Below are 25,837 nucleotides of genomic sequence, written 5' to 3'. Positions count from 1 at the left end.
ATTTAATTCGCTAAGTCTTTGAGCAGTAATAATACACAGTGACTCCAAATCTGATGATATTTTAAATAATGAATTGTGCAATAAGCTTGTGAGCCTGAAAACGTAATAAATATCGGCCATTGTATAGAAGACATGATAAACCACGATCCTTGTTACACACTACGGTAAGATGACTATTCCAAGACATATCTCTGTGAAAAAGTATACCAAGGTACATGACCCTATTTCAAAAATTATTAGGAATGCAACAGCAACTAACACAATGCGAGGAATGTATAAACAATGGTTGAACAAAGGAAAGCTTTTTATGGGGATTATGGAAACTAATGAGTTGTTTTTGTTGATTAATTGAAATAGAATTATTTAAGAACAGTCCATAACATGCATCACATCTGCTCTAAGAGCATCCTTGACCAGAGGCAGCGATGCATTTGTTGACAACAAAAGCGTCTCATCAGCGCATTGAAAAATGTAACATTTTGCTAAAGCATTTCATGAATCATTTAGAAATAAATTTAAAAGCAAGGGCGATAAAACAGAGCCCTGTAGAACACCTGCCGGCAAAAATGATTCTGAACTTCGATGCCCGCTTATCTCAACAACTTGATCCCGATTAGAAAAATAAAATAGTCTTTCAGAAAATCATTAAAACAACCCCTAAACCCCATGACATCAAGTTTCTCTAGCAATAGGTCATGGCGAACACAATCAAAAGTTTTGCTGGCGTCCAAAAACGGACAACATGCGAATTTGTTATTATCAAAACTTGAGTAAATATCAGTACAGCTTTCTAATAAAAAAACGTTCCTTTATCTTAAATGTGGCAAACTGTGCCTCTGATAGGATAGTATTCGTGATAACAAAACAGTACGTAACTCGGAGTAGGTGCTTTTCGAAAATCTCGCAATCGCAGGTAAAATTGAAATAGGACAATAATTTTTAATAGCCTTGAAAGAGCCACTTTTATGCAACGGTTTGACTATGGCAACTTTTGAATTGTGTGGAATGAAGCATTGAGTAATAAAACTGTTCAACATAAAAAGATGTACCGATTGCAATCACGTAAAATTACGTTGGAGGTCACTCAATCTGATATTGTCAACACCTGCATCTTTATTCAAATTGAAGCTAAAAATTATGCTATGAAGGTACTGGGAGGGGGCGCTGCGAGCGCGCGACGTGAGCAGACATGTGTCTCTTCGGCTCCGCCGATTTTCGGCTGGGGGCACATCCCAAATCATTCTACCCCGGCAAAACTGGCGTCAAACGAGCCGGAAAACGAAGCGGAACACCTGGACTCCGAATTCGTCCAGGTAGGCCGACTTTCTCTAAATTTACGGCCGTTTTTCGACCGACCACGTCGGCGCCGTCGTTAAGCCTAACGGCGTCGCCAACGCCTGGCCTGGTGGAATTGGCCCTCCGAGGACAAGATGGCGACTTCCGCGCAAGACGTGCGCGGCTACGACCCTGAGGCGATGTTGTGGACCTCGGTGCCCACCACCGGAGATTCAAGTTCGACGGTTACTCCCAAAATTCAGAGTCAAGCTTTGCTTCAGGCGGCTGCACGCCGCTCCCAAGACAAAGCCCAGATGGCGGCGTTCGGCGCCGCCCCGGCCGCAGGTTCGTCGGTCGGAAACGTGAACGCTTCCGCGACGCGCGCCACGGGAAGCAAGGACAAGGCGTTCTCGAAGTGGAAGCCGCGTCCAATGCCCAAACCGACACCTGAAGACTACGTCATAGTTATAAAGCCCAGAGAAAGCGTTTCTCTTCACGAGGCGTTCACAGAAACCGGCTACGGCACTGCCATTTCAGCGTACCTCGGAATGACACGGGCCCGCGCCATCTCCATTCTACCCTCACGAGAGCAAAAACCTCATCATTGTGCATACCCCGGACATCGAGGCGGCCGACCAGCTTATCGGGGACTTCGCAGTAAATTCCGACAATGGGTCGATCCCGCTTCGGGGTTACCTAAGACAAGACGGCGGCAACATGTGCCACGGCGTGATCGTGGTCCGTAACTCGGACACCACGGAAACTCTTAAAGACCGAGTGTGCTGGCGCGCCGGCACCATCCTGGAAATCCGGAAGTTCGGGACATCCAAGAAAGCACGCATCACTTTCGCGGGTAAGGAGAAGCCCCGTTACGTACATTATGACAACATGGTCGTCTCTGTGAGAAACTACTACAAAACTATCCCGGCGTGCGGCCAGTGTGGGGTCGTCGGGCATCGCGCTGATGCGTGTCCAAACCTGCGATCGAACACCTGTGGACTCTGCGGACTCCAAGCTCCGCTAGTGGAGGGGGTGCGGGCTCCTCACAACTGTGTTCCCCGGTGTTCTCTGTGCGGTGGCTCCCATGCCACCAACTCTCGTGACTGTGCAGCAAAATTCCGCACACCCAAGACGAAAAAGAAAAAAACGGCGTCCAAGAAGAAAAGCCGCTATCTTGGGCCTCCCGGCGATCAGCATGGCCAGGAAATCTCCAACACCGAGAACCCACCTACCGGAGGTGATGCAAAACAACCATCCAAGGTGTCGCCACCACACGGCGGACTGGCGAAACAGTCGACAGAAACGCGCGGTGATACCAGGGCCTGGGTCAACGCAGTCAAAAATAGCCACCAGGTGAGCGGTTCGGGTGGGGCTGCTTCTCTCTCCCCCCTTTCCACTCCCTTTCCAATGGCGCATAGCGCCGAGCAAGATCAAATAGCAGCACTCAGAGCCGAAAATGAGATGCTGCTAAAGAAAATTAACGAATTGGAATCTAAAATCAACCAGTCTTCTTCTCCCCCCTCGCCTCCCGCGGCTGAGGTAATAGAGAGAGTGAGCTCGTGGTACCGAAGGCGGTAACAAGTTTGGAGGCCGCATTCCAGGCCCGCCTCGGGGCCACAGAGGCCCGATTCGCCGCTATAGAGAATCAAATTTCAATGATGGTAAACGCCATCTCCAAATTGCAAGAGACAATCCCCGCGATGATTGCCCAACAAATTGCGAATTCCTTGCGCTCCTCGCGCAGGCCCGGCGATCCCTTACCCGGCCGCCCTCACAAAACTTCTAGACGCACCCCCGAGGTAGCCGACGACAACTGCTCACTCTCTGGTATGGAGGATACCCCCCTTCCTGCGAGTGTTGGCTCCCGAGCAGTGTCAGTACAACCCCTCCTCAATCTAAGTGACCATGGCGAGCAGCCCTAAGATAAGGCGCTCCCCAAGAACCAATTCGGCCACCCCCGTCCAAACTGTCCAGTGGAACTGTCGGGGCTTCCGTTCTCGCGCAAAGAGGGCGGATCTCCGACTTTACCTTTCAACTTTCGATTCTCTTCCCGCGGTGGTTGCCCTCCAGGAGCCAGGGAGTGGCGTCACCCTCACAAATTACATCCCCTTTAAGCAGGACCCCTCTTCCTGCGTCTGCGTGCATAAAAATTATACGGCTAATCTAGTTGACTTGGAACTTTACACAGAATATTCCTATGCGATGGTGACTCTTCTTCCGCTCAAGAAACAAGATGCACCACTCCACGTACTCAACATATACTGTTCCCCCAAACTCAAAAATGTAACGTTCGCAGCACTCTTTAGCCGCGCTCTAAAGGCTGCGGGCAGGGACCCCCTGGTGATTGTGGGCGATTTCAACGCCCACAGTACACTATGGGGGTACGTGCGTGAAGAGAAGCGGGGAAGCAAGCTAGCGGAACTCGCGTCCACGCTGGGCCTGACTCTTCACACTGACCCTGCATATCCAACGCGGCTGGGTAATTCCGTGACCCGGGATACTTGTCCGGATCTCACCTTTACCAAAAACATTGTACACGCAGAATGGATCAACACCGAGGAAACCCTCGGTAGTGACCACTGCCTTATCAATACCACCGTAAGGACTTTAACCATTGGCAAGACCCCACGCACAAGCTCGGCTTCCAGACTGGAATAAGTTCCGGCAAAACTACATCAATTCGGCGTCTATCCACGAACAAGGCTACCACGCGTGGGCACAAGGATTGGTTACACACCTTCGTTCGGTGGAAACACAAATTCAACTCTCGGAGGCCACTCCGGAGGTGGACAACCACCTTCTGCACCTCTGGGAGGCGCGGCACAGCCTCGTCCGCAGATGGCGCCACCAAAAACGTAACAGAAAGCTCAAAATTCGTATCGCCGAGCTCACCCAGCGAGCGGCAGAGTACGCGGCCCAACTCGCCGACTCGAACTGGGTAGACCGCTGCAACACGGCGGCCAGACAAATGTCGAGCCGGAGCACGTGGCGCCTTTTCTGCGCCCTAATTGACCCGACTCAAACCCGCGCCGAGACACAAAAATATCTCCAACGAGCTATTCATAGCTTCGATGGAAATACATCAAAATTAGCATGCAAACTGCGCGACCAGTATCTTTGCACTAAGCAGGACCCCGGAGGACCCGCGTTCTCGTATGCAGGTTCAGAGAACGCGAATCTGGATAAACCGTTCCAGTTGCATGACCTCAAGGCGGCCCTAGCTAAAATGAAACGAGGAACGGCACCGAGCAGGGACAAGATAACTGTGAAAATGCTTGCTAATCTTCCCGATCCCGCCTACGAAACCCTCCTCGCTTTCATCAACTCTATCTGGCTTGCTGAGGCACCTCTACCAATTGACCAATTGAAAGACCAGGGCTCCGAAAGCCGGCAAAGCCATAAACACAGACAACCTCCGCCCCATCTCCCTCACGTCTTGCGCGGGAAAGCTGATGGAGACCATGGTGCGGGATAGGCTGTCTGGGTTTCTGGAAAATGAACATACATTCGCAGACACCATGTTCGGTTTCCGCCCGCAGAGGTCCGCTCAAGATGTTCTGCTTCAACTCGACCGAGAAATTCTCAACCCTGTCGAATATCCCTTCAACGATAAGGCAGTACTCGCCCTTGACTTGAAGGGGGCTTTCGACAATGTCACACACGAAATCTTCCTGCAACATCTCTCCCAAACGAAATGTGGACATAACACGTTTCAGTACATCAAGCAATTTCTCTCGGATCGACGAAGTTTCATCCGAATACAAGACGAAGAACACGGCCCATATAAACTGGGAACGAGAGGAACCCCACAGGGTGCGGTCCTCTCGCCATTACTTTTCAATCTGGCCATGATAAAACTCCCGGCTCAGCTGGCGAAGGTCGAAGGCATCCTGCACGCGCTGTACGCCGACGACATAACCATCTGGGCCAAACACGGATCGGTTGGAGACATTAAGGCCAACCTGCAGCAAGCGGCGGAGATCGTGTACGCTTACGCCCGCCGCTGCGGCCTTCAGTGCTCACCGTTAAAATCCGAATTTGTGCACATTCGCCCGTCGCTTCACTGCGCCACCAAAATGGAACTATCTCTGGCCAGCGGCCTGATACCCGAACACGATGAGATTAGAGTACTTGGTCTCCTTATCCACAAACATCGACGGGCTGATACCACACTAGCAAAACTGCGCAAGGTGGGGGACCAGGTGGGCCGGATGGTCCGCCGGGTTTCCAACAAACGCGGGGGGTTACGGTGCAGAGACGCTTTGCGGCTGGCGCATGCATTCGTGACAAGTCGAGTCCTCTACTCGACTCCTTACCTCCACCTGCGCAAGTTTGATGAGAACGCCCTCGAAGTGATTCTCAGAAAGATGTACAAGTGTGCCCTCGATCTCCCGATCACCACATCCAACCAGCGTCTCATGGGCCTGGGGATGATTAACACATTCGCGGAGCTCCGGGAGGCGCACTTGACCAATCAATACACAAGGCTTTCAAAAACGCCGTCGGGTCGCCGCCTATTAGCCCAACTACACATCCACCACCCAACACTTACGGAAGAGCGCGTACGGATTCCTGAAATCTGGAGATACGCCCTGCACGTACGCCCTCTTCCGGGCAACATGACACGTGACGACCACTGTGGCAGGCGCCTTGCGCGGGCGGAGGCACTGGCCCGTCACTATGGGAACAAACATGGCATCTTCTACGTGGACGCCTCAGGCCCTCACCATGGGGGGTGGTACACGGCCGCAGTCGTCCACCAAAAAATCGCGGTGAACGGCCTAACGTTCCGAGCTCAAGACATAACACATGCGGAAGAAGTTGCCATCGCGTTAGCCGCCGCAGACCAGGAGTCGCGAGTGATCGTCACCGACTCGAGAGGGGCCTGCAGAAATATTAAACAGAGGTACATTCCTCTCTTTGCGCATCGCATCATTCAAAACAGTAACTACCTCGGGGCCCCCGCGTCTCGAACGATTGTATGGGCTCCAGCTCATATGGGCCTCGAAGGCAATGAAACGGCAGACGCCGCCGCCCGCGCGCTCACTCTCCGGGCAACGCCTTCAGACTCTTTGGATACGGATCCCGAACCCAATCCGGCCCTCACTTTTCGAGAAATTACTGAATCATTCCAATTCGGCCATGCAATTTATCACAAGCCTTGTAAGGGCCTCACAAAGGTGGAGGAACGCACACTCCTCCGCCTTTACACCAAAACGCTGCTGTGCCCGGCAGTTTTAAAACACTTTGATCCTGCCTGTACAGGAGAATGCCCACACTGTGCGGAGAAGTCTTCGGACATCTTTCACATGGTGTGGGCATGCCAGTCAACCCCGAACCTCGTTCCCAAACCCAACCCCACCCGGGAGGACTGGGAATCAGCCCTGCTCGGCTGCTCGGACCTAGCAAGCCAGAAGGCCCTGGTCCACCGAGCTCGAGTCGCGGCGGTCGCCAATGGGCTCCTGTAATGAGGAGCCCACCTAGAGATTGCGAGAGGTAGCTCCGGCTACCTCAAGCTTCCTCCCTGAAATAAAGTTTTTCACACACACAAGGTACTGGGGTGTAATAGAGGGGAGAAAAGCTGAAGAAGCTGTGCATTATATAGACCGCGGAACCTCATAGTGTGATATGGGAAACTCCCTGAAAACCTGAGAGGAAAATGCAATAAACTCAGAGGCCGCAGAGGGCGAGTCTTTGAAAGATTTAGCAAATGAATCGCTAATCGATTGTTTTGGGTTCCGCCCAGAGAGGCAATTGATAGTTGACCAAGATTTACATGAAGAATGTCGGTTGTAACGAAAAGCCGAATTGAAGTAGTTACGTCTTGAGGCTCTAATCATGGCAGTAACTTTATTTCTAAACAACCTGAAATTATCCTTGAAGCTTATGTTGTTGGTACTACACTTGCAACGTGTCCAAAGGGCGTCTTTTTGTGCAGTGGCTTTTAGAACGTCACTTGTTACCGAAAGAATATTTGGGTAGCGTTTGTTTATCACTTTGACCTTTTGTGGTTAGGCAGTTACGGAATTAATAACCTGCACAAGTCTGTCGTACACGTTAAAAGAATAAACTTCCTCGTGCAACGAAACCGAGTTAAAGTCTGCTATAAGGTTATCGAATGTGGCAGTGTCTCTATATGAAATTCGCTCCTCAGAAGGAAGACGAAGTGCTTCTCTTGCGGAACACTCCAAATTTCAATTATCATCTCAAGGATTACCATCCGTTCCGGCTTGACCGGTCATCACGAGGGGGAGGGTTGTTAGTGCTCATATCTAAAAAGTTTTGCCACAGGGCATGCATTTCTTTTCAATATGCGGACAATGAATGTGAAATCCTAGCGGTTGACCTCAATGTCCCAGGTCAACAGCCCTTTACGGTAGCTAATGCATATTTCCCGTCTGGTGTGCGTGACACTCGGTTCCTTGACTCACTCATGTCTAGTAGCCGATCTCAGGTTCTATTACTTGGCGACTTCAATTCGCACCATGTGACTTGGGGGTTTAAAACAGACAGCTTTGGTTCTAGACTATTTGATTGGGCTTCTGGCAACAACTTCATCTGCAACAATTCCGGATTGCCTACGTTTGTTCGCAGTCAATGCCGCTCTGCCTTGGATTTAACTTTTTCCTCCCCAGGAGTCTCTGTTATGTCTTGGGAGCCTGTTGACTGTGCAACAAACAGTGATCATCTACCGATTAGCTTCAAGTTTGCGTGTAAATTAACTCTTCCTGAGCGACATCAGCGCACGTTAATAAATTACAATTGCTTTAAAGACACGCTAAAATCAGCCCTCCAAATCACTTCAGACACTCGCGCTCAGAGAAGTGCTGAAAGCAAGGCTGCACATCTATGCTCAGTACTGGACCATGCAAGGCAAAAGTCTGAATTTTTGCTTAAGAGAACAAAGGGTGCAATCGCGAACAATTGGTGGAATGCTGAGTGCACGCGTGCATATAGACGACGGAAAGCAGCTTCGAAGAAACTTCTCATCAATCAATGCCCAAAAAATTGGCTGGATTATAAGTATGTTGCAGCAACATTTAAGCGCACTGTCGCCCGTGCAAAGGAGGAGTATAATACAAATCATTATGATTTCCTTTCCCAATCAGGAAATAAACGAGATTTGTTTAATTTCATGAGGCGCAACAAGGTGATTCCTCCGGCTGCCAACATTGAATCCCTCGTTCAGTCCCCTGCTGACATCGCAAAGGCCTTAGAGGATATTGCGTGTGGCCTAGAGCTTCGCTTTACATCTGCTTTACCTTCTACTATATTCACATGCACCTCAAGTGATTTCACTGAGGTCTCTATGCCTGAGATGTCGCAAATTGTTCTGCGCTTATCCCCAGCGGCTCCTGGCCCCGATAAGGTCACTTCATCTATGATCAAAATATTGTTCAATGAATCTCCTGCAGACCTGTTGGCTCTAATTAACCACTCTATTAAAGGTCCTTGGATACCGCATGAGTGGCGTCTTGCTGAAATAGTTCCATTGCTTAAAAAGCAAGGGGAGGGCTTAACTTTAGACAATATAGGCCCAATTTCGTTAACATCGAACCTTGTGAAATTGGTGGAAAGGGTGCTTCTCAGCCGTGTCATGTCATTCATTTCAGAAAATGCTGTATTGAATCCATGCCAAATTGGTTTCAGGCCGGGTTGTTCAATTTGGTGTTCTCATATTGACCTTGAGTGTCGTATTAAATTAGCTCGCAATAGAAAAAAGTTTGCTGCGCTTGTCACCTTGGATGTCAGTAAAGCATACGACAGCGTGGAGCACTCGACTCTATTACTAAGATTACAGGAACTCAACTTCCCAAGCTATTTTGTAGCCTGTATTTCTGTTTTTTTTTGGAAAATAGAGAATTTTACTGCTGCCAAAATGGTGTTTCCTCAAGGAAATTTCCACAGACAGGTGTTCCGCAAGGATCAGTTCTCTCACCTGTTCTTTTTAACATTTTTCTAAGCTTAATATCATGCATTCAAAATGTGAAAACTTATGTGTACGCCGACGATATTGCATTTTTTGCATCACCAGGTGACATTCACACTCTTTATCAAACCCTCCAAAATTACCTCAATGTTCTTGACAACTGGCTAGGAAGAATTCATCTGTCCCTTAATGTGAATAAATGCGCATTGTTAGCATTTCCAGTTTCTGTTCCAGTAAATATCTGTCTGGTCTATAGAAATAACATAATACCTCAAGTTCAGACGGTGAAGTATCTCGGTGTAATATACGACTCTACTCTCTCCTGGCGGGCACACATTGAGCAAGTTTCTGCAAAAGGAGTTCGGGCCATTGGCATCCTGCGCAGGCTTTGTAGTGCTAGGTCAGGCATGAGAAGGCATACGCTTCTGATGATTTATAAAATGTAAATCCGCCCAATTTTGGAGTTCGGGTGTGTTTTATTCTCAGGAGCTCCTGCCTATAAACTTCGCCCTCTTGTGCTTTTGGAGCGTGAGGCGTTGCGCCTTTGTCTGGGGCTTCCAAAATATGTCGCCAATGCTGTTCTGCACCTTGAGGCGCGAATGCCTTCGTTATCAGCTAGGTTTCGCCTTTTAACAGTTCAAACATTTTTAAAATTGTGCGACTCACCTCTTCACGCTTCCAGTATAATATTTCTTAGTCAACCTTCCGCCTTTTTTAGTGCTGCCTGGTATCGATTTCATACCCCGCAGATATGTTACGTGCAGTCCCTCCTTGATCGCATAAATATTCATTTCACAGATGTCCGTCAAATATATAACAACTCCTCATCTGTCCAGATTGAATTCGATGACATTTTCCCATCGAATGCAAAGCTGCAGCCCTTCCCGCTTCTTCAGGGCCTATTGCAGGACCACCTAAGGTCCTTTCCCTGTCATGTTCTTATTGCTACCGATGCCTCGCAGGATCACGACGAGGCAGGTGTGGGAATTTTTTCGCCTTCACTGGATTGGTCTTTTTCTCTCCGTCTTCCTGACTTCACTCCAATTTTTCTGGCTGAATTACTAGCAGTAATCTTAGCCTTACGAAAATTAGAATCTACCGTTTCCCAGGTCGTGGTTATGACAGACTCTGTCCATTTGCTCTTCCTTATCCTCACCCACTGACTCTCGGCCATTACGCCTCTTTAAGTTCCTGATTCCGCTCCATCTAAATTCGGTAAGGTTGCTTTGGGTACCCGGTCACATGGGCTTTCACTTAAATGAGGTTGCAGATTCCTTAGCAAGAGCCTCTCTCAGCGGCCCAATTGTTGCTGTCCTGCCATCGTGTGCATATACAGCTGCGGTGAGGTTTCGCAGCTACACAATATTTCAGGAATTTGCTGCCCCGGCTCTTACATCATCTCCCGAATATCAGCATCTTCTGCATCCTTGGAGTAGCAAAGACTGGCGCTCACGCAGACTAGAGGTCTCTTTCACACGCTTGCGTTGCCGGGTTCCCCTTCTAAATTTCTACCTTCACAGATCTGGCCTGGCAGCTTCCCCACTGTGCCCTTTTTGTGCCGAACCTGAGACAATAGATCACTTCCTTCTGTTCTGCCGCCGCTTTTCTCATTTGAGGAAGCGTCTTTTGCAAATTCCATTTCATTAACTGGGCTTGCCTGTGTCTTCCGCGGTTGTTCTTTCCATTGGCGCTTCTTTGCTTGGACGAAGCGACAGGAGTGTGCGCTCTGCTGTGCAAAATTTTCTTCAAGAACGCAGCGACTCCCATTCTAATTTCTTTTTGCCGCCCTCAGTCAGTTCGACATTGCAACATTACAGGCATTGTGTACTATTATGCACATAAAGCAATTGTCCCGTCTTTGATCTCCAAGTTAACTGGATCCCTTTCCTTCCCTCTTCCAATCTATCAGACTACATACTATTACCACTCTTTTTCCCGTCAAAACTTTCCTGTATCCAGTAATTAACCGCCTGTGTCTTGGCCACTCCCCCGTAGTGGGTATGTGCCAGCAACGTCTGAGGCCTTCCTTCCTTCCTTCCATCTCGCCCGTCTCTGTGTTTTTCTGGACTTCTTACTGCACCTGTGGGGTCTACCGCCCCCTCCATCGCGGTGATGGAGGGGGCGGTTCCCGTTCCCGTTCATCCGCGGACATCGGTTCGCGGAAGCGAGGAAATACGTCGAGTGGTAGCGAGGACACAGAGCTGTACTGCGCATCAGGTGACGAGTCCTCGGAAGACAGCTTTCGACTTGTCCAGTACCGCAAGGCCAAACGAAGAATTATCAACTCATCTTCGGCGTCCAGCTCGGACATTGTGAAGACAGCTCCTCAGCGATGGCCTCACTCCATCCTGTTTGTGCCACAGAACGCTACCGACAACCTGCGCGTCCTCAACAGGCAAGCACTCTCCGTGTATCTAGAAAACACCGTGCCAAATGAGATCAAGGATGTTAGGATAAACACTAGGTGAAACATCCTGGCAATCGATGTGATGAACCCGAGCGTACTGACCATATTACAACATGTAACGCAGCTGGGAAACATCAAGGTCCGATCCATCGTGCCAACGAATGGTGCCACAATAACAGGAGTCATCTATGACATTGACAATGAAATATCTAATGCAGACCTACCAATTCTCATAAAACCAGCAAGCGAACACAACGTGATTGTGCATGTTGGTCGCCTCGGCAACTCACGTTGTGTGAGGATAACCTTCAAAGGCGACTGCCTTCCACCCTACGTGAAGGTCGGCCACTTTCGCCACCAGGTTCGACCATTTATTTCAAGACCTATGCAATGCTTCAATTGTCAGAAGATTGGACATGTGAAGGGTGTTTGCAGAAATTCGGCCGTGTGTCCTCGATGTGCCGAAACCCCACTCAGAAGACAACTGCAGCGCAACCATGTTGAAGTGTCCTAACTGTCAAGGTGATCACTGCGCCTCTTCCAAAGACTGTCCCCAGATCAAGAAAGAGATCACCATTCTTAAACAAATGGTGAGAGACAACTCTACCCACAAAGAGGCCGCTGTGAAAGTACGGCGAAGACGACGTCACCGACGAACGTCTTCACGGCGGAAAACATCAAGCTTTCAGGAAAAGTCACCTCGTCAAGCATCATCATCAGCGGACGTTTCCAGCACTCCGAACACCGGTGTTGGAAGGGAGAAAACAGCCAGATCTCTTTCCACAAAGGAATGGCCGCCACTTCCGCGTACACGACCGCCAGAAGAGCCGTAGAAGAAGCCGCCCCCAGTACAGCAAGGTGCTGTATCCGAGGAGTCGCGGAATACAGATGAGCAAGTGATAGCACTTATTAGGCCTTTAATGAATGCCATTCGCGTGCTGCTAAGCAACATGCACACACCGTCTGCCAGAAGTGCGCTTCAAGTACTGGACGCTCTGAGTCCGGTGCTTGCAACCCTTGAGTAGATCATGGCTCCACAGCCTTGGTCTTTTAGGGAAGAGGTCCGACAAGCAGCTATTTTTCAGTGGAATGCCCGCGGACTCAAAGCGCGCCTTTCGGATTTCCGTCGCTTCGTGTACGCCAATATTTTTCCCATTATCGTCATTTGCGAGCCGAACTTATCGAACAAAATCAGGCTTTCTGGATATGAATCATTCATGTCGTCAGCTGTTTATGAAAACAGTAAGGTTTTGGTGTTTATTCGCCGTGACCTCACCTACACTCATCAGCCTGTACCACCTAATGACAGTAATCAATATACTATATGCCTAAACGTAAGGAAAAAGAATCTGGCCTTTACTTTTTTAGGCGCCTACCTATCTCCGTCAAGTCGATTTGATTACAAACGACTACGAGACATCCTTTCCTCAACTTCCAATCCCTGGGTCATCATTGCAGACTTCAACGCCCATCATACACTCTGGGGAAGTCGGATCATCAATGCAAGAGGCAGAGCTCTGGTATCTTTCGCCTCCAGTAATGAACTTTGGCTGCTGAATGATGGAAGTCCTACGTTCTTACGTGGCTCCACGTACTGCAGTTGTCTTGACTTGGCTTTCGTCTCACGAAGCCTAGTCAGACGTGCAGGTGGTTTGCGGACATAGAGACGCACGGAAGCGACCATATCCCCACGTACATCAAGATCAGAGGATTGACCGCTTCCATAACACAGGATACAATCCAAACAGTGGACTGGCTTAAATTTCAGTCTATTATGGAAGATCACTGCGACGCCAATTCATCTTTCGACTTGGAAGAGGCAATCAAGAGCGTGGTGCAGGACACTGTGCGTACTCTAATATTCTCCTCGAAACTTAATGATTTTGATGTGGAACTAGAACGACTACGAGCAATCCGACGACGTGCTGAACGAAGGTACCGACGTACGAAAACAATGGACGATCTACGGACCGCCACGCGCACGCAAAAGAAGATACAGCGCCGGTTAGACAAGCTCGAATTGCAACGTTGGGCTGCCTTCTGTGAGTCGCTAGATCCACGCAAGCCTTTATCGCAACTATGGAGAACGGTGCGCGGGCTGCGGACACTTCCCGTACAGTGATTCCCATTCAAGGCGCTTGTCCTCTCTCAAAAGAGATCGGAGATTGACGTGGCAGAGGATTTCTGCGCCAGATTATCCGGCCAACTCACAGCTACCAACATTCCATAGCCTTCGGGCAGCTACCTGCCACCACGTGATTTCCGGTTGGATCTACCATTCTCGATCCACGAACTTAAGGCAGCATTAGCTTTGTGTAGCCGCACATCAGCGCCAGGACCTGACGGAATTTCCTACCGAGCTCTGTGTCACCTGGGGGAGCGAGCGAGAGGAGTTCTTGAGGTGTACAATGAATCTTGGAGAAATGGCACGCTACCAACAACCTGGAAGACAAGTCGCCTTGTTCCACTGCTGAAGCCTGGCAAGTCGCCGTTGGAGCTCTCATCATATCGCCCGATCGCTTTGGCGAGCTGTGTGGGCAAAGTAATGGAGAGGATGGTCCTAGGACACCTGGAGTGGTACTTGGAGTACCACAACACCTACCCAGATGCCATGGCGGGCTTCCGACGCGGTCGATCATCGATCGATAACGTCGTCGACCTGGTGACCTACATTCAACATGATAAATACCGTAAGCGTCTCTGCGCATGCTTATTCCTCGACGTTAAAGGGGTGTATGACAACGTTACGCATGAAGCCATCCTCTCTGCTCTCGCACAGGTAGGAGTGGGTGGTCGGATGTTTCAATGGATACGGAGCTATCTATCCATGCGATCCTTCTTTGTAAGCACCGAGGAAGGCCATACTTCTCTTCACTATAGCTACCGCGGCGTCCCCCAGGGCGGTGTACTTAGCCCCGTGTTATTTAATCTAACACTAATTGCTCTCCTTGAGCACGTGCCAACCACAGTCAGGCTATCAATGTACGCGGATGACATCTGCATATGGACATCTGCAGTAACACGCCTACAGTTCCGAGCGAGAATTCAGAGAGCTGCCACACAAACTGTTATCTACCTCCGTAATCAAGGCCTGGAAATTTCCTCCGAGAAATGCGCACTAGCGGCATTTACGCGCAAACCCATGGCAAACTACAGTGCAATGATAAATGGCCAAATAATACGACGGGTCCGATCGTACAAGTTTCTAGGTGTCATAATCGACAGGGACTTGTCATGGAGCCCACACATATCATACGTGAAAAAACGGTTGACAGGCATCTGCCACCTGTTCAAGTTTTTCGCTGGCAAGACCTGGGGAATGTCGCCTAGTGCCATGTTACATCTGTACAGGGTGCTTTTTCTAGGATCTCTACGATACAGCTTGCCAGCCATAAACAACACAGGCAAAACGAATCTACGCACAATACAAAGTCTTCAGGGTCAAGTGCTCCGGATCTGTCTAGGCCTGCCTCAGAGTGCTTCAACAGTGGCTACGATAGCAATCGCTAGAGACCACCTTGTCAAGACCCACATTGAAATTGAAGTACTCAGGACCCATATAAGGCATCTAGCCAGGAATCCTCGTCATCATTTAGCCTCTCTACCAGCGGACAGGTCACACACATCTTTCAGCCAAACGATAACTGCATACGATGAATCATTGCCAGCTTATTTCACTCCGGCTGCGAGACCTTCGATCCCTCCATGGTGCCTCGCTCAGCCAAAAATCAACCTCGCAATACCTGGTATCTCGAAAAAAGCTGATCTGTCATAACCAGCCCTTAGACAGCTCACGCTACTACATTTGTACGAGAACTACCGTGACTCAACGCATATTTACACTGATGGATCTGTCCTTCCAAGCAGCTTTGCGGCGGCAATCGTCATTCCAGCGAAAGCTACAACAATCAAATTTAAGACGACCCACGTGACAACATCGACGGCAGCAGAGCTCGCAGCGCTCTTAACTGCCCTTCATCACATTGGTGATGAACCGCCACACAAATGGACAATATTCTGCGATTCGAAGGCGGCACTGCAGTTTCTACTGTCACCTCTACGACGCGGACCGAACGAACAACTAATCTTCCATATTACAGAGACGTTACACCATATAAGTGATGCCGGCCATGAAATAACGTTCCAGTGGCTTCCAACTCACTGCGGGATTATCGGCAACGAACGGGCGGATCACGCTGCCCGCTCAGCCCATACTGAGGAGCGCCACGTCCCAATTCCTCTTTCTAGAACAGACGCGGCACGGAAGCTCCGCCTACTTGCTCGGCAGTGCACCGAGTCGCAATGGAATGAGCCACATTTAATAAATACGCGACTGTACTCGCTTGATCCAACATTAAGTCTTCGAGCGCCATCACAGCTTCGCCGTAGAGCCGCCACGCTTTTATATCGACTTTGGTTGGGTGTTGCCTTTACTAAAGCCTAGGCCTTCCGCATAGGGATGACCGACACCCCAACCTGTGACCACTGCGGCCATGAAGAATCAATTGGCCATATATTGTGCTCCTGCCCGCAGTACAGTCCACTGAGGGCATGCCTTAGCCACGAACTTGACCAACTGGACGACCAACCGCTATCCGAAAAAAGAATTCTACAACATCGAAAGGACCTACCGCCGCAGAAGAAGACCGTGCAAGCGCTTTTGCGCTTCTTACAATCTACCGGCCCGTGTGAAAGACTTTAACTGGAACGCCTTGTGTGTGTGTGTTTCTCCAAGTGTGCACGTTCCTTTTTTTGCGTTTTCCTCTCTGTCATCTTTCTAACCCCTATCCCCCATCCCCAGTGTAGAGTAGCAAACCGGAGACTCACATCTGGTTAACCTCCCTGCTTTTCCTTTTCATTCTCTGTCTCTCTCTCGCTCCTCATTAGGGTATGATTTATTTAAGGAAGAAAAAGGATATGAGAACCTACAACGCAGTGATCTGAAACCGAGATCCATGCATTTACATGGCACCCTTCTCTTCGATCGCCATTGACGGCCGGAAATCCCCCCTGAGAGGGGTAAACATATAACACATATGCGGCACAAAGACAAACACGAAGACAGCACATATTGAACCGGGTTGTCAGGCTGTTAGTTGTTCGAAACAGGTTACGTCCCACAAGGGGGTGGCAGGTTCGAAACCCACCGACGGATAACCTCCGGATGGGTACAGGCGCTCCCCGACCTGGCGACCGGTTTGTTTATGGGGTGCAGTCCTGAAGAAAGCTCCGTAGGTCCCGCAGTCCTTCTGGGACGTAACCTGTTCCGAACAACTAACAGCATGATCTGAAAGTTTGTATGTAATTACCGACGAGAAAGACTGGGCAAACGGAGCTCTTATATTGATGTGATCAATACAAGAAACTACGAAATGTTTTCCCAGGCACTGTTGTCTTGTGTAGGCTTTTATCGTTGGTTCAATATAATGTTTTGCCAAGCTATTTAGGTATTCGCAAACAGAAGAAAGTGCTAGAGACAAGGTGTCAATATGAAGTCTCCAATGAGGCATATAGCATGATTTGGCAGTAGGGAGCCCAAAAAATTGTCGAGCTAAGAAGGAAATTTATTCACATTTAGGTAAGGAGGCCTGTAAATTCCTAGAAGTGTAACCTTCGAATTTGAGAATGATATCTGCAACGCAACGCACTCTGCAAAGCAAAATTTTCACTGTAAAGGGTAGGCATTCATTTTGCTGTGAACAAAAACAAGAATTCCGCCGCCTATCCCAGTTGAGCGTGTGAAAGAGAAACTAGAGTAATTGGGTAACGAAAAATAGGAGAGAAGTGTGGAAGGGATGTTAATTTTGGTAAGTACGAATGCATCAATAGTATTCTTAGTCTTGTCAACAACAGCCAAACATTCATTCCTATCTTTTCGCAAGCTACGTATATTTACATGAAGTACACAGAACGCGTCCTCCTTTAGCTCACTGAGCAAGGCACAGTTCATGATTCTAACTAGTTTATCTAAATTGGTAGAATCATGAATTCAAAAATTAGAGGAGACTTCGGTCTTCCTAGAAAACATTTTTCCATGGTTGACCCAACGAATTCTAAAATTATTTGCCTTGCCTTTCTGCATAGCCTCCCAAAGCAGTTTCCTGTTTGATGTGGTGAGGTTGTCGTTAAAGTACATTTCAGGTAGCTGCCTCTTTTCCACTAGGGGCGTGATCTGGCTTCGATTACTCATCCATTTTTCCTTTGCAGCGACAGAAGTGAATCTCACCTACAGAATTTTTTTTTCTTTTTTATGCGGGAGTCAATGAGCTGCTTCAATACCTGAGTCAAATAACACAATTTTCAACGTCTCTGCTAAGTTCTTTACTGCCTCTGACACCTGCTCACCTTGCTTAAGAGCGAAGCCCTGTATCTCTAAGTTCTGCAGCCTGCTATATTGTTTCATGTTATTAATCGCTTTCTGAAGATGTGGTAGTTGCTCATTTTAGCCTACCACTGGGGTGCTCAGAGTAAGTGCTTCATCTTCAAGCTTCTGTACTGTGGTCTGCTGGGCAGCAGTGGATTTAACTAAGTCATCATAGTTCCCAGATAAGAAAAAAATAGAGGCGTGTATACTTTTCACTGATTCTTGTAGCGGCTCAACATCAGTTTTCAGCAACAGCAACTCATCCAATCTACGGGAAAGTGAGCTGATTACGTCCTTAAGAGGCAACACGCTCTCTATCTTAGCAAGGAGCTGCTCGAGAGTTCTTGACGAACACGCGTTTTAATTTTCTGAATCCGTACCGCTCTGTGAAGGACAATGCAGACAGCGCCAGTCGGCGTATGCTCCAAAACCTCTTCCGGCAGCAGACTTTGCAGTAACCTCTGAACATAATTTTTTTATAATGAAACGCCTTATTGCGACCACAACAGGTTAAGTAATTGCCTTCGGAGGGCAGTGCTTTTGAACATTTGAAAGAAACTCACAGTCACAAAATAGAATGATGAAACAGAAACACAGTCGGTGATGGGCAAAAGGCAAACCCGAGAGTGCAAAAGACACAACTCTCGCCTGCAATAAAGCTGTGGTTAGCTACAGGCAGAGTCTTTCAATGCTTTTCTGGTCACGAAACTTCTCCGTAACGCTATGGGAGAGCTTCATATGTTGACCGCGCCTTCCACGAGGCGGCGCTAGTAGCCCAGTGGGGGCAACGACGCGAGCAAGCGAGCGCCTGTGTAGCCGCGAGACCACATGCAGATTGCGATGCCTGTGGTGTGACAAGCGTTTGCGGGCAGGTGGGCTGGAAACGCTGATTGGTCAAACAAAATGTGACGTCACGTCTAAAACGTCACGTGACGTCATGGTCACGTGACGTTTAATGACGTCATGCCCGGTTGGGAATAGACATATTTTCCTTAGATTTTTCTCGGAATTCCCCACGTTTTTGACAGCGCGCGCGGGTTCAAAAAGCGCACCTGATGCGCCGCGCTTTCACACACTGCATGCGCGTTTCTATATTTTTATTATATATGATATCCTTGAACTGCTGGTGTATTATTTTAGTGCGCTCGAACGGCGCGCTTCGTTGTGCATTTATTATAATCGCCACTTCCTGGCGGACCCGATACAGCTTTTGCAGACCTGAGAGGTTAAACACGTACTACCCATGCAAAGCCACGCAAATGCGCCTACAGGTGACCACGCCCGTCTATCAGCGCTCCGTCGAGTGCCTGCATTTACAATCGAGTGCTGTAGGACTATGAACCTGACCTAGAGCATACATATTATAATTTTTCCTTGTATTCTACATTCTCTACATGCAGGAGACTACACTCATAGCTTTCGTTAGTGCAGAAATTTCGTACAACCGTGTCAAAATTTGGCGGTCCGGTTTTTTTCTGCACGACGTTTTGGAGGAGAAAAGCATTGGGTCTTTGAAGGACGACAGTCTATATAAACTCCTATTCACTGTGTCGTCGTATCTATCGTAATTAATGACGACATATAAAGGCTTTTGATACAACTCTCGTGATTTAAAACAAAACTGTTCGTTTCACTAACCCGCGAAAAAATATTGCGCGCAATCATTCGCCACAGCCCGTTGCTGCGTAATTTTTGTTTTGTGCGGATTTTCTTTTATAATATGACAGCTGCACGCGATAGCTTATATATATAGTTGCGCAGCCGACCACAGCAGGTACCAGTAAACACGTACCCCGTTTAGAATGAATTTAAAAACGCGGTCGGGAGTTGGAATTATTTGTCCGGGACGCTGCGGTCAAAGTTCGCAGTTTTGAAAATTGAAACACGGAAATTTTTGCGCATAGCTAGTCACTCTTGCATAAGTAAATATCTTATTCCTACCCATCATCCCCTTGTCAAAACACATATATTAATGAGAAAAACGACCCATTTGATGCAATTAAGTTCACAGTCCTACAGGGTGGGTTCCACAACAAAGAGAGCAACGGGAGTCGTACTTTATTTACAAATTTGTAACAATTCCTCATGGCATTAATGAAAGTGCGGGTTTATTGACCTCCATCGCCCCTTTCAGAGCCAGTGCTGACCTTAGGAGTGCCGGCGCGTCAAACCTCGGTCGTTTGTCGCCAGCGGCATCTTTTTCAAGCTTCGCTGCCCGTCCGCTTACACAAAGCTCTTAATTCATCCCCCACCCCTGTCTTCCCAGTTCGACGTACCACCTTGTCGAGCGGGGTGCAATTGAAGAACCAAGAACCCTTGATTAAATGCTCCTGCCATTCACCTTTACCCCCCCACAGGACACTTTCGCGAGCTCGTATGTTTTGCCACCTTTTTTCTTTTTCTTTTGTGTGTGTGTTTCATGCACAGTGCACATGTGTGTAGTTAAGCTAACTGCGCCGCTGATTCCGCCTTCACTATTCGTACCGAAGACGCTCCTGGAACGTCTCCTGCCCTGTCTGAATTTATTGTTTATTTGTTTGCTCGTTTTGGCCGGCGGCACGGGCAGTACATGCATCTATGATTCTTATCTGCTCCGGGACTCCGCCAAAGTCTGTTATTGTTGCTTTGAGGGCCCGGATGCCCTCCCTCCCCTCGTTATTCCTTTTTTTCCCCGGGCTGGCCTCCCGCGCAAGCTCGCTGGGCGGCAGGGGACAAAGCGTTTTCTTTTTCTCTTTATTTCTTTCTCCTTTTTCTAGTATTTTTCTTTTGTGCCCATCAAGGGTTCTTGGTTCTTCAATTGCACCCCGCTCGGCAAGGTGGTGCGTCGAATTGGCAAGACAGGGGTGGGGGATGAATTCAGAGCTTTGTGTAAGCCGGCAGCCAAGCTTGAAAAAGATGCCGCTGGCGACAAACGACCGAGGTTTGTCGCGCCGGAATTCCTAAGGTCAGCATTGGCTCTGCAAGGGGCGATGGAGGGCAATACACCCGGACTTTCATTAATGCCGTGAGGAATTGTTATTAAATTTGTAAATAAAGTACGACTCGCGTTGCTCGAGATCTCTTTGTTGTGGAACCCACCCTGTAGGACTGTTAACTTAATTGCATCAAATTGGTCGTTTTTCTCATTAATATATGTGTTTTAACAAGGGGAGGAAGGGATAAAATATGCGTGCGGTGGTTATTAAAGCGAATTCGTATAAAGTTAACGGTCTGCCCAATGTACTGCGTACTGCACACACTGCATCCTAGGAGGTATATTACGTTGCAGAAATCCCAATCAGAGTTGTCATTAATTTTTCATTTGAATCCTGAAGCTGTGCTTATTTCACAGCTTGATGTTTGTAATGTGTTTGCAGACCTGGAATCTACTTTTTCCACAAGGTCGACACCCCAAAACCGGCTCTTTATGTGACTGAGTGTATTAGAATGTTTCGAATGTTTTTCGGTCGTCTGTAGACTGCACGAGGGAGAGCAGTGAAAATTTTGGCGAGGCGCTAGCTCGCTTTGTTTGAGAATGTTGAAATGTTTTTTTGAAGATTTTGTTTACGTACGTTAGGCGGCTGGGTTACTGGTGAAGGGAAGTACGAGATTTGCCTGATGGTCTGTTTGCTCGCTGTATCGACGTCACTCCAGTATTTGCTCTCGGTTGGGTTTAGATGTCCTTTGAATGGCATCGTCGGCAATGGCGACGGGTATCGCTGCTTAATGAGGACTTCTTGCATGCATTTGGAATTTTTTACGAAGTCTTCATCTTGGGAACATATTCCTTCAGATCGATGTGCCTGAGAGTATGGGATGCTTGTTTTAGAGTGACGAGGATGGCAGCTCTGGAAGTGTACGTATTGTTGACGGTCCGTTGGTTTTCTATATACACTGGTGGTGAGTGAGCTTTCGTTTACCAAAATCTCAACATCTAGGAAGTTAATTGTGGTGTGGGCGCACGTGTAAGTGAAAGATATGTTGGGGTGGACGAGGTGTGTCAGTCCAAATTAAAAAGATGTCATCCAAGTAGCGTTTGTATACGGTGGGCTTATTGGGACAATCTTTCAAAAATTTACACTTATTACTATGCATGAAGATGTTGACGTAGGTGTGGGCCATCCTTGTACCCATGGCTGTGCCGTTAATTTGTGAATAGTGTTGATTGATGAATTCGAAGTTGTTATATTCGAGTACGATTTTCGACAGTATTTATAAAACACGTGGAGCAGGGGAGCATCAAATCACTGATCGAAGCGTATGAACAAAACAGAAAGAAGGAATCCCCTGCTGCACGTGTGTTAGATATGTTGTTCTCAGCAACATCTTGCATGAAGCTGCAGGGAAGAGAAAAGTCGATGAGACGTAGCCAATTGTACTTGAGCCGTCTACATCGAAGGATTCACCACCGATCCTCTCACCAGGTTTCGTGAAGCTTGCGCTTTATCGTGCCGGTTTACCATTGTCCTTGCTAGTGAAGCGATTATTTTTTTAATGTTCTCTTTTTGTCCCATTTGCCATCTGCCATTTTTGATCGTGCCATCTTCTGGGCAAGTACTACGTTTGAGGTTCGAAAAAGATGCATAAGCGATCACGACCTATGCAAACAATAACAAAGACGAAACACGCTACAAGAGCACCACTAGCTGCATATCTGCATATCGCGCGCACACGTGCGACTGATTTTCGCTGACGATCGGCCGCTCCCGCTGTATTCAATTAGCTGTGTCGCCAGATCGTCTGTCGCGAGGCGCTTTCGCTGTGCCCGCATGACCGCTTGTCTTGACCTTCCAGGAGAATTGCGCGTTGCTCGCGCGCGGCTTAGCCCGAAGCCGGTAAACCGGCTGGCCACCGCCACATCTGGACCTGGTTTGACTCAAATTGGTCTCAGCCGCGTCTTGTTCGGTTCGGGCGCGAACAATACGCGAGATTCAAAGCGCTCGGCCGTCTCTGTCTCTATGGGGGGGGGGGGGCACTTGACCCCAAGGGCGCTCCTTTTCAGCACCACCCCGCCGTCGCCCGCCTCCGATTGAACAGGCGGGAGGTTCAAAGGGGAGCTGCCGCGGAGAGGCCGGGCAGCTCGTCCTAATGACAGCGCAGAACATGCGTCACTGACAGCCCCCTTCCTTTCGCCGTCTTGTCCATCGTGCGTCGCGCCGAGCCCGACAAAGAAAAGGCCGTCACCCCCCCCCCCCCCTGCCCCTTCTGAATCGGGGGCGGGGGGGCGGAAATTCCGCAAATAGTTTCCCAGAGGCATCCTGTTTTTTTTTCATGGGGTCAAGGAAGGTGGCGCAAGCAGTGTGAGGCAACGTTCTCTGTTCATTCTAGAGAAGCAAGCTTACACTGCAAAATTAAACCTTGTCTTTCTCTTCCAAATGCAATTAACTAGGAGTCCTGTCCAAAACCATTTCAGGTTGTTATGTGGGCACCCCCAACCTTTTTTATTTCCGTGTAACTCCAGCACTTCTTCACCTTTGTCATTGTAGCCGCTATTGTTCAAGTACCATGCAACATCTTGTTATTAGCACTTGCTAATTCATGCCTTCTGCAGGGTTTAAAGGACCTTTTTAATTGGAAATGAGAGCATGTGCACAGGGTGGAAAGCGCGTGATCTGCCAGGAAACACTAAAGCGGCCCCGAGAAGGGATCTTTATTAAGGATGCCAGCCATCTTGGGCCTCTCTACTTGGCAACGACGACAAAGCGTGTGCGGTCCCTATGGTTAGGCCCCAGCTGTGGAAGCCATCCTCGGACACGACCATGACCTTCGACATCTGATGTTTTTATTTAAAAACACAGGGACCAAAGTCGTGCTGTATGCAGTGCAATCGCCATGTGGTTCCATAATCTTCCATATAGCCCGGCTCTTCGGACGGATTCAGGAAACGACTGAAAATCACAAAAGTAACGAGCAAACAAAGGTGCGCTGCATAAAAGTTAGAACGTAAAGAGACGAAGGCATGCTGCGCTAATGCTGTAGCGAGGTCTAACATGTAAAATTTCGCGGCTGGCGTCGATTTCTACAAAGCGCGAGTAGTGCCTACGGAAATAAACAAAGGCGCACTGGAGATGGGTAAGTCTGTATACAAGCACGAGTTTTTGTCTCTACCAGCGATTTACTAGCTCACACCGCGCGATTTTAATGTCTGGCGTCGATTTCGAGATAGAGGGAATACGGGCACGAAACGGGACGCTCGCGATCTGCCAGGAAACAATGAGGTGGCCCTAAAAAGGGCCGTTTGCAGGAGCACTTCAACCGCGACCTGCAGCGGCGTGGCGGCGCGGTGAGCAGTAGGCCCAGCAGTGGTCCGTCTTGTGCCCTTTGGCTCCGCACCGACGACACCGGTGCACGACGTACACCTCTCCTGGTCTTGCCCTTGAAGCCGACGCTATCCCTGGTCCGTAGATCTTGACGAGGGCCGCGACGATAATATTTGACATCTGGTCGATGCCCCGGTCTCTCGCCACGTGATATCGGTCTGCGGCAAACAAGGACAGCATCGGCTTGCCAGAAGCATCCAGGAAACGGTGCTGCAAAAAAAGTTACGTCACAAGCGCCGCAATTTGGTGAGTTCTGCTCGAGAAAACTTGCGAAAATGTTGTTCAACCCTTACCTCGGGGTTGAGAATGTGCACGCCCGACAAGCGCTTCAGCTGGCGACGCCGGCGGTCCTCAAATTGCGCCTTACGTGGCTCATCGAAATGGCGTGGCAAGACTTTGAAGACCAGCACGACACTGGCCACGTTCTCCTGCAGCAGCAAAACGAGGTCCTGGAATGCGCAAGACATGTAGGTAAGCGGTACAGCACTTCATGAAGCGAAATTTGAGATAAAATGCCTACCTTTATGTGGCTGGAAGCGAAATTTGAGATACAATGCGTACCTTTATGTGGCTGGCGATTTCTCGCGGGTCATCCCCTCTGTCGAGATCGTTGCCGCCAACATATAGGACAACAAAATCGGCGTGCCGAAAGCATGTCTCTCGAATCATTTCAGCTAGGCTGATTGCGTCGTGGCCGCTAAAGCTGAAAGTACATGTTCTCACTAACGGCGAAAGCCGTAAGCGAGAACTGCACAGAAATTTCAGCTGGCTGTCGCCGACGAGCGCACCACGCAAAAAGCCATACCTGGACAGCTCCCGAAACGCGCCCGCCGCCGCCTAGGTTCACGAAGCGAATGCCCGCGCACCACGCAAGCACGGCGGACGGCGGACCTAGCGATTCCCTAGGCCGTCTAGGGACAGGCCGAGAAAGGCGCGGCGACCCCACATCCGGTTGAGAACGAGGGAGAAGCAGAAAAACTTCACGAAGAAGCGCATCCCATCGACCAATCAGAGTTTCCAGCCCACCTGCACTCAAACGCTTCTGTGGTGTGGGCCAGAGAGATGCGTTTGGCTGCAGGTGGGTTGGAAACACTGATTGGTCGATGGGATGCGCTTCTCCGTGACGTTTTTCTGCTTCTCTCTCGTTCTCAACCGGATGTGGGGTCGCCGCGCCTCTCTTGGCCTGTCCCTAGACGGCCTAGGGAATCGCTAGGTCCGGCCGTCCGCCGTGCTTGCGTGGTGCGCGGGCATTCGCTTCGTGAACCTAGGCGGCGGCGGGCGCGTTTCGGGAGCTGTCCAGGTATGGCTTTTTTGCGTGGTGCGCTCGTCGGCGACAGCCAGCTGAAATTTCTGTGCAGTTCTCGCTTACGGCTTTCGCCGTTAGTGAGAACATGCACTTTCAGCTTTAGCGGCCACGACGCAATCAGCCTAGCTGAAATGATTCGAGAGACATGCTTTCGGCACGCCGATTTTGTTGTCCTATATGTTGGCGGCAACGATCTCGACAGAGGGGATGACCCGCGAGAAATCGCCAGCCACATAAAGGTACGCATTTTATCTCA

The 25,837-nt window shown here is 49.1% G+C and overlaps 1 pseudogene; it reads left to right on the top strand.

Moving 5' to 3' along the window:
* The first annotated feature begins 1,430 nt into the window (after positions 1–1,430).
* On the top strand, positions 1,431–17,831 carry LOC144120017 (uncharacterized; annotated as a pseudogene).
* Positions 17,832–25,837: the final 8,006 nt, after the last annotated feature.

This window comes from Amblyomma americanum, chromosome 1, assembly GCF_052857255.1.
Source record: "Amblyomma americanum isolate KBUSLIRL-KWMA chromosome 1, ASM5285725v1, whole genome shotgun sequence".
Classification (NCBI taxonomy): domain Eukaryota; kingdom Metazoa; phylum Arthropoda; class Arachnida; order Ixodida; family Ixodidae; genus Amblyomma; species Amblyomma americanum.
This window is presented reverse-complemented; position numbering and strand designations above follow the sequence as displayed.